This window comes from Colobus angolensis, unplaced genomic scaffold (genome assembly GCF_000951035.1).
Source record: "Colobus angolensis palliatus isolate OR3802 unplaced genomic scaffold, Cang.pa_1.0 Scaffold105, whole genome shotgun sequence".
Classification (NCBI taxonomy): Eukaryota; Metazoa; Chordata; class Mammalia; order Primates; family Cercopithecidae; genus Colobus; species Colobus angolensis.
The window spans coordinates 3,086,817-3,096,251 of NW_012111475.1; the positions used below are offsets into that span (position 1 = coordinate 3,086,817).

At 44.1% G+C, this 9,435-nt stretch overlaps 1 pseudogene; it reads right to left on the reverse strand.

Moving 5' to 3' along the window:
* Positions 1-2,339: 2,339 nt before the first annotated feature.
* LOC105513793 lies at positions 2,340-9,372 on the reverse strand (annotated as a pseudogene).
* Between the last annotated feature and the right edge of the window lie 63 nt (positions 9,373-9,435).

Here is a 9,435-nt window from a genome sequence, read left to right on the forward strand (position 1 = left end):
AAATACAATGAATATCTCCAAAGACCCCACCTGTGGGTTGTCCACACATGTTATGTGATACCAGAGTCATAACGGCTTCTGATTGAACCTCCCAGAGGTTGAATATTTGTCTAACCAGTAAATGTTCGCTAATATCCTGCACAACAGGTAAGATTTCTAAATTGTAGCTGGGAAGCTGTCTTTTTATCCGAAAAGAAGAGCTACATTACTGGGGGCTGCCATTCTTTTCACAAAGTGGAGCAAAGGGAAATGGTTGTGCTCCAAATCAGAGGTGTGTGGTTACCACATTATATATGACTAGAATCATAAAAGCAGCTGAGTGTTAAACATATATTTGTGTGTGTAATCACTTCGATATGCCAAGTTTACCTTATACCTGTTTTCTTTACTGCAGTAGAGAGGATCTAAAACAGGTCTCTATAGGGCATGGAACAGCATGGGCCCAGAGGAAGGTCAACAAATAATGTAGACCAGAAAGGAGAAAAGAGTCCAGTAAGGGATGCAGCAATTGATGATACAAAGTTCATGCCATGCATCTGTAGCTTGTAATGTTTGTAAACTTAGCTTAATATAATAGCCTACCAGCCACTTTAAATTTATCCATGCCTACTTGTCCCAAAAATGATTGAGTATCCATATCATAAATTATTTGCAATTTGTAACAACCATTCTCTTTATAAAGCCTAAAGATCAAGAACCCCTTTAAGTATTATTGACAATTAAAGATGTTTAGTTCAGGTATCTCAGCACCACAACTTTCTCTATAATGAAAGATGTGTATTTCTATCCAAGAGCATCATATTTAAATATTCAGAAGTAGCTGATTTATAAACACCAGGGATTAGTTAAAAGAAACTAACAATCCCAGTGTTTTTGTTTTAGCATCTTTTTGTGAAGGAACTCAGACTAAGATCTGAGTGCACGTAGTTTATTTTGGATGTGATCCCAGGAAACTGGTTGGGGAGTGAGACGAAGGAAGCAGTCAACAAAGGCTACCTTACTCACCACTGTAGCTCCTGGAGCTTAATCCTGTTGAAGGATTCGGGGAGCCACAGTAGGAAACAAGCCTCAGAGTTATCCCACACACGAGGCAAGGGAGCCAACACAAACTCCCATCAGTCAATAGTTGAGGACTCCTAGTGTATGTGTGAATCCACTGTTGGAGGATAGAGGAAGTCCTCAGGCTAAGAAGCAGGTGCTGGTGAATGGGAGTCAGGCCAGCATGCCCTGAAATGAAACGGGCTGACAGAGCCCGGGCAGGGTACCAGCAGTGTCTGCTACACGCAACCACAGACCTTTGGCCCTCTCTACCATTATTTAGAGGCCCTGGATGGAATGGGTGCCCTGGATGACACAGAAGGGCACTGGGTGATTATATTGGACCAGAGCAGCAGGTAGGACATAACCCACTGAGTATCCTGATATGAGTCCAGGACACTGCACTAGAGACTTTACAGCAAGACGTTACTTATATTCCAATATAAGTAACCTTACTTATATTCCAATGTAAGAACCCAGGGTTATTGAGAAACAGGAAGCTAGAGCCCTAAATACTCTGGTCTGACCCTGGTCTCCCGTGGTGATGTCTAAACAGTTCAGACCTGAGTGTCTCTTTTACAGGGGATTCATGTGTTTGGAAGGATTCTTTCTCCTAAGCCTGTTGTCTTAAAAGTGCCCTGATTTCTCAAGCAAATCTCAATCCATAGTACTTGGAAGGAAGGGCCTCTTGGCTCCTTATGTACTTCACCCTCCCAGTTTCCCAATGCTGGATCCTAATCTAGAGAATCTGTTCCTTATGGTGCAAGTTAAGTGAAACCAGACTTAAATGAATGCCCCAAGATTGACATCCAAACAATGCTTCTCAAATTGTGGTTCTAAGATCCCCTGCCCCAAGAGCTGGAGGAACTTGTGTAAAAGGTGGATTTGGGGACTCCATTCCACACCCATTGAATCTGAATCTGAGTCTCTGACAGGATAGCTGCACCTATTTTTTTTTTTTAAAGAAATCCCGTTCATTTTTTGCTACTGGGGCAATGTCATCTTTTCAATATGAAAAAAGCAAGTTTAACACATAGAAATATCAAATGTAGGACAGAACAATATCAAGTGTAGGGATGGGGGAAGCAACAGCAGAAGGCAGATATGAGATGTTGCAGAAAAGATGGAGGAGGGTTCTCCTCTCCTCTGGGGATTGACTCAAATGCTGATGTGGCAGTATACACCACTACATAGTCAGGGATGTTAAATCCTTTTCAGGGGTAAGAAAAGGTGGGGATTAGGACATTTCTGGAGGCTTAGGGACCAAGGATGGTCTCTTCTCCCCACCTGATCCCCTTTCTCTAATCTGAGATGTGCTTGAAGAGCTCCTGGATGGCCACGTATTTCCCAATAGAAACAGCAGAAGTTTTCAGGCTACGAGATGGGATGTCACGTACTGTGTTCTTCACGTTGTTGGAGATTCAGTCCACAATGGAGCTGCTGTTGTTTTTTGCAGATTAAGCATTTTCTCATTGACCTCCTTCGTGGACATCTGACCACTGAAGATAGCAGCCATGGGAAAGTATCATCCATGGCGGGGTTCACAGGCAGTCATCATGTTCTTGCTGCCTGAATTCAGGCATTGAGAGAGCTCGATACTACTGGCTTCCATGGCTGGTGAGAGGGGAAGAGCCAGGCATAAAGTATGGAGATGTGGGAAAGGGACCATGTTGACTGCCAACTTGCAGAGGTCAGCATTGAGCTGGCCAGGGAAACAGAGGCAAGTGGTGACACTGTTCATGGTGGCTGAGACAAGGGGGATCATATCTCTGTAGGTTGTTGTAGTCAGCTTCAGAGTGCGGGAGCAGATGTTATAGAGGTCTTCATTATCAATGCAGATGGTCTCAGAGTTTTCTCTCAACTGGACAGAGTGTGATACTATAGGGTTCAACCATGGTGTCCTTTTGGGTGAAGGCACAACACTGAAGATGTTCACAATGCAATCAGGGTACGCTTCTCAGATCTTGCTGATGAGAGTGCCCATTCCAGAGCCTGTGCCCCCACTCAGCGAGTGGGTCCCCTAGAAGACCTGCAGGCAGTCACAGTTCTCTGCCTCCTTCCATACTGAAATAGAGAAAGAAAAGAAAATTGATTACCTAAAATTGCTGTTTAAGCTGAAATAGGCTTCTGGTAACCACACTGCCCCTGCTCCCGCAACCCCCCAAAGTTGAAGTTAAGAAAGAATATTAACTGCTTCACTGCGAAACATTAACCATGTCTCTGCTCTGCATATTTTGTAAGTTCTGTAAGTTCCTTTTTTTCTTGCTGCATAGCATAAGGTAACAAGACAGATACACACGAGCTGCAAACATGTTTTCTAAGATGTAAGACCTGTCACATGATTAACTGCTTTTGTTTGGGCTTCTGTAAGCCCACTTCCTGCTTCACCTTTTTCCCTCCTCAAGATGCTTAAAAGGGCCTGTCCCTCTCTGTTCAGGGCTCAGACTTTCTGGATGCGAGTCCACTGAGCCAGTGTACACCTTAATCCTCCTGTAACCTTATTGGTCTCTCTAGTTCTGATTAACATTTTCTGGGGGCTCATCCGGGATTGGAGATGGCAGATTTTGTCTCCTTTGCCTGTGGGATTGGAGCCCAGGCTGGGGCAGACCCAAGACCCTAGGCAACAACGGGAAAACTTCAGCCCAGAGAGGAGATCAACTCTTCCATGTCCCGGAGCCCTTCCCTGATGGTGCAACAGAACCAGAAAAGGGGTTGCAGGATGGTTCCAGGAGCAGTGTGCATTCTTCAGAACCACAGTAAGGTTTGGGGCCCCAAGACGGGACCCCTCCCATAAACACAAGGGGAGACTGATTGCCTCCCAGGGTTTAACTACTAGTTTGACCCAGAGGGGCTGAGGGTGGAGAGGATGGCTCACCAATTCGGATGAAGCTTACACCCCCACTGACACAGGACATGAGAGAGGCTTGCTAAGTTGGCTTAGGAAAGGAAACAAAAACTGAAGGTGATGAGAGTGGCTCGCCACCCCAATTAAGGAACAGGTACTGGGAGTGAGGAGATGTGTGAAAGTCTGTGAAAGAGACAGTTCCAGGAGGGACCATTGCAGGGTGTGATGTGGGGAGGCACAGATTTTAGTGTTGACTGTGCTCCGGAGCAAGTGTGTAACTAAGCAGGCCTAGGCAGATCTGCAAATGGCTGATAGGAGCTGCCTTATGACTGCAGCAGTCATAACAGCAATAAGGTACTCTCCTAGCTAAGTGGTGCCTGAAACTCCCATAATAGGAATCGGTCTGGTCAGTCCGACACAAAAGGCTGAGTGATTACGCATCATAAAGGGAGGAATGGGAGGAAATTGTCAAAACCTACTCCATTGGAGTGCATGTTAAAGAATTTTAAGAAAGGTTTTGGAGGAGATTATGGAGTTAAAGTGACCCCCCTGTGGTTGAGAACATTAATATGGCCTTCTTTTAATGCAAGTGGCCAGCTGAAGGAACAATAGATAGGGAAACAGTTGGCCATGTATTTCGGGTGGTAAGTGGAGTCGAGGATAGCCTTGGATCCAGATCAATTTACATACATTGACTCCTGATTAAATATGATCCAGACTCGCCCCAAATGGCTATAGCCTTGTTTAGCAAACTATTGTAAAGCCTTAGTGGCCCAGGATGAGCTTAAGGTGATAGAAAAGCCAATTATGCCAGGGACCTCAGAAGAAAAGAAAAAGTAACAGGAGAGCCAGGAAAAGCCAGTCCTACAAGCACCTTCAGAGGAAAGAGGTTCCTCCCGTTATGTTCCAATACACCTGCCCTTGTCAGGGCTAGGACAGGGTACAGAGCTAATGGCCCTTGAGGAATCGGGCTCAGAAGAAAGCAAGTCTCCAGCATCACCCTACAGGAGAGAGCCTGAATCCCTGCCCATGAAAGCTAAAGAGGGAAAACAAGGTGATGTAGCAAACCACCTCCAATCTGGCAGCACCTAAGTCTTACAAATGCCCGTCTGTGAGACTTGAGCACAAACTTATAATGAACAAGGCCAGGTTGGGGGAGGGCAGTGGATTTTCATCTACCAGCCCTTCTCTATGACAGACCACCTAAATTGGAAACAACATACTTCCTCCCATATGGAGATACCACAGGCTCTCAGACTTGATGAGGTCCATTTTGCTGACTCATAACCCCACCTGGCCAGACTGCCAGCAGCTCCTTCTGACACTGCTTAATACAGTAGAGCACTGGAGAGTGACACAAGCAGCTCTCCGGTGGTTAGAGAACAATGTGCCAGGTGGCACAAATGATGTCCAGCGTTATGCCCAGGAGCTGTTCCCAGAGACAGATCCTAACTGGGACCCAAATGAGGCAGGGGAGCTCCAACACCTGCAAGGGTACCGAGAAGCACTCTTAAATGGAATAAAAGCAGGTGGGACGAAGGCCATGACAATAGGAAAGATTTCAGAGGCCCTACAAAAGGCTAATGAAAGCCGAAGTCAGTTCTACAAGAGGCTCTGTGAGGCATACTGGCTCTATACTCTATTTGATCTGGAGGCTATTAAAAATCAGCACATGGTGAGTATCTCATTTGTTGACCAGGCACAAGGTGACATTAAGCAAAAGCTTTCAAAATGGTAAGGGTTCACAGGCATAAATGCTACTGAGCTTATAGAGGTGGCTACCAAGCTGTACGTCAACTATGAGCAAAAGGAAAAGAAGGAATCTGAGCAGAGGAATAAGAAAAAGGCCCCGAGCTATTGGTGGCAGCCCTGGTTGAAAGAGAGACTGGTATAATGAGGGGACGCAGTCATGGTCGTGAAAGAGGTCGGGCTAGACCAAGATTTGAAGGCCAGATTAGGCTGGAAAGGGATCAATGTGCACTATGCAAAAAGGACACTGGAAGGATGAATGTCCACAGAAAGATAAAGGAAATAGCTGTGACCAGGGGATTTGGCTAGAGCCACCAGCTGCCAGCTTTATGTTCTAAAACCAGACGCTCACCTGATCAGCCTAGCAAAGGCTGCAGGCTGTGAGGACTGAGGCCGACCAGGCTGTATCTCTTCAGTCCCCAGGAGCCTATGGTCTTAATAGAGGCAGGGACCGATGGTTGGACTTTATGGTAGATACAGGAGCTGAATACTCGGTAGTGACCCGACCTGTAGGGCCACTATCCAAGAATTATACAACTATTATTGGGGCAACTGGAATCTGTGAAAAAGAGGCCTTTCTGTCTGTCCAGGAGGTGCATTATTGGAGGATGGGAAGTCAGCGTAAGTTTTCTGTACATCCCACACTGCTCAGTCCCCTTGCTAGAAACGGACTTACTCAAATCTACAGGCACAAATTTCCTTCAGGCCACAAGGAAACACATCCTTAAACTTCAGTCAGCCAAAGGCTATGGTGTTAACCCTCACACTCCCAAAGGCCAAGGAGTGGAGACTCTATGCAGAAGTACCACCTAAGCCAAGACTGCCAGAACCTCTTGAAATATATGGGCTAATTACTAAAATACTTGGAGTGTGGGCAAAGGACAACCCACTGGGGCTGGCTGTAAATCGGGCACTAGTCCTAGTATAGCTAAAACTGGAAGCCTCCCCAGTACGAGTTCACCAATACCCAATTTTCATAGAAGCCATCTGAGGTGTTCAAAAGCACATAGACCAGCTTTTCAAGCATGGAATTATAGTTAAATGCAGGTCACCTTGGAACATTCCTTTATTACCAGTTCAGAAGCCGTCTGGTAAATACAAGCCAGTGCAGAATTTGTGTGCTATAAACTGGGTTATGGAGACAATCCACCCAGTAGTGCCCAACCCATACACCTTAATGGGACAAACACCAGCTAGTGCAACCTGGCTTATTTGCTTAGACCTAAAAAATACCTTTTTTTTTGTCTCAGGCTGGCTTATTGGTGCCAGCTAATCTTTGCATTTCATTGGGATGAAACACAGCACACTTGGACAAGGCTCCCACAGGGGTTCAAGAATTCCCCTCCAATCTTTGAAGTGCTCGCATCACATCTCAGAACTTTTGTCCCAAATAATGACAAATGCATCCTGCTGCAGTGCATAGTCAATCTACTTGCAGCCCCTACTTGAGTGGACTGCCTACAGGGCACTAAGAAGCTCCTCCGCCTTTTGTGGAAAGCAGAATAAAAGGCACAGATCTGTTCAGAGGGAGTCAAATATCTAGATTTTGAAATAAGTCATGGGAAACGTGAACTTGACAGTGAACGAAAGTGGGGCTGTGTGGGCACTTCTCACCCCAACCACCCGGAGTCAAATAAGTTTTTTAAGAGCAGCAGGTTTTTGCTGCATTTGGATTCCAAACTTCTCACTTATGGCAAAACCCCTATATGAAGCCACAAAGAGGGGAAAAAGGGAGCCCCTCCTTTGGGAGGCTGACCAAAAACCCTTTAAGAAAATCAATAAGGCCTGGTTTCAGTCCTCAGGGCTAGGACTGCCAGATCAAACCAAGGGCTTCGTTCTGTATGTCCATGAATGGAAAGGAATGGCTATAGGGGTCCTAACTCAAATTATGGGGTCGTGGCATCGACCTGTGGCATACATATCTAAACAGCTAGAATGAAATACCTAGGAATAGAGCTAGCCAGGGAAGTGAAAGATCTCTACAATGAGAACCACGAAACACTGTTCAAAGAAATCAGAAGACACAAATGGAAGAACATTTCATGCTCAGGGACAGTAAGAATCCATATTGTTGAAATGGCCATACTGCCCAAAGCAATTTAAAGATTTGATACTATTATCAATCTACCAATGACATTCTTGACAGAACTAGAAAAACCTATTCTAAAATTCATATGGAACCAAAAGGAGCCTGAATGGTCAAGGCAGTCCTAAGCAAAAAGGACAAGGCTGAAAGCATCATGCTATCTGACTTCAAACTATGCCAAAGGGCTACAGTAACCAAAACAGCATGATATTGGTACAAAAATGGACATGTAGATCAATGGAATGGAATATAGAGCCCAGAAATATGGCCACACACCTACAACCATTAGATCTTTGACAAAACTGACAAAAACAAGCAACGGTGAAAGGACTCCCTATTCAATAAATGGTGCTGGGATAACTGGCCACATGAAGAAAATTGAAACTGAACCTCCTTCCTTATGCCATATATAAAAATCAACTCAAGATGGATTACAGACCTAAATGTGAAACATAAAACTATAAAAACTCTGTGAGAACCTAGGAAATACCACTTTGGACATAAGAATGGGCAAAGATTTCATGACAAATGCCAAAAGCAATTACAACAAAGCAAAAATTGACAAGTGGGTCCTAATTAAACTAAAGAACCTCTGCATGGCAAAAGAAACTATCAACAGAGTAAACAGGCAACGTACAGAATGCGAGAAAATATTTGCAAAGTATGCATCTGACAAAGACCTAATATCCAGAAACTATAAGGAACTGAAACACACAAGCAAAAAGCAAACAGTCCCATTAATAAGTGGGCAAAGGAACACTTCTCAAAAGACATATATGAAGCCAACAAGCATATGAAAAACTCCATATCACTGATCATTAGAGAAATGCAAATCAAAACCACAATAAGATACCATCTTACCATCTCACACCATCAAAATGGCTTTTTTAAATTTTTTTTTTAATTTTTATTTTTTGGGACTGCTTATACACTGCTGGTGGGAGTGTCAATTGGTTCAACCATTGTGGAAAGTGGTGTGGTGGTTCCTCAAAGAACTAAAGACAGAACTACCACTCGACCCTGAAATCCCATTACTGGGTGTGTACCCAAAGGAATATAAATTGTTCTACCATAACAACACATGCACATGTATGTTCATTGCAGTAAAATTCACTATAGCAAAGACATTCAATCAACCTAAATGCCCATCAGTCATAGACTAGATAAATAAAACGTGGTACATTTATACCATAGAATAGTATGTAGCCATAAAAGAAAGACTGTGTCCCTTGCAGGAACATGGATGGAGCTGGAGGGGGAGATGTAGTCTCACTCTGTTGCCTAGGCTGGAGTGTAGTGGCACGATCTCGGCTCACTGCAGCCTCTGCCTCCCAAGTGCAAGTGATTCTCCTGCTTCAGCTGGAGATCTTAAGTGTAACAATGCAGCCTGAAGTAGAAAAGCAAGAATAAGCCAACCCCGTCACCCCCATAGCAGAAGAGAAAAAGCTGAATCAAATGAAGACTAAAACTAACAGAAGAAAACAATTAAATGAAGACTATAAAACATAAAATTATTAACAAGTCAGTCTATTAAAAAGGTAAAATTGCTAAACTAACTAGACTAATCAGAGAGAAGACCCAAATCAGAAGTGAAAAGGACATTGCAACTGATATAAAACACAGCATCAGAGACCTGGAGAACACAGCCTACCATGACTGAATCAGGAAGTAGAAAACCTGAATAGACCAATAATGAGTAATGAGATTGAATCAGTAG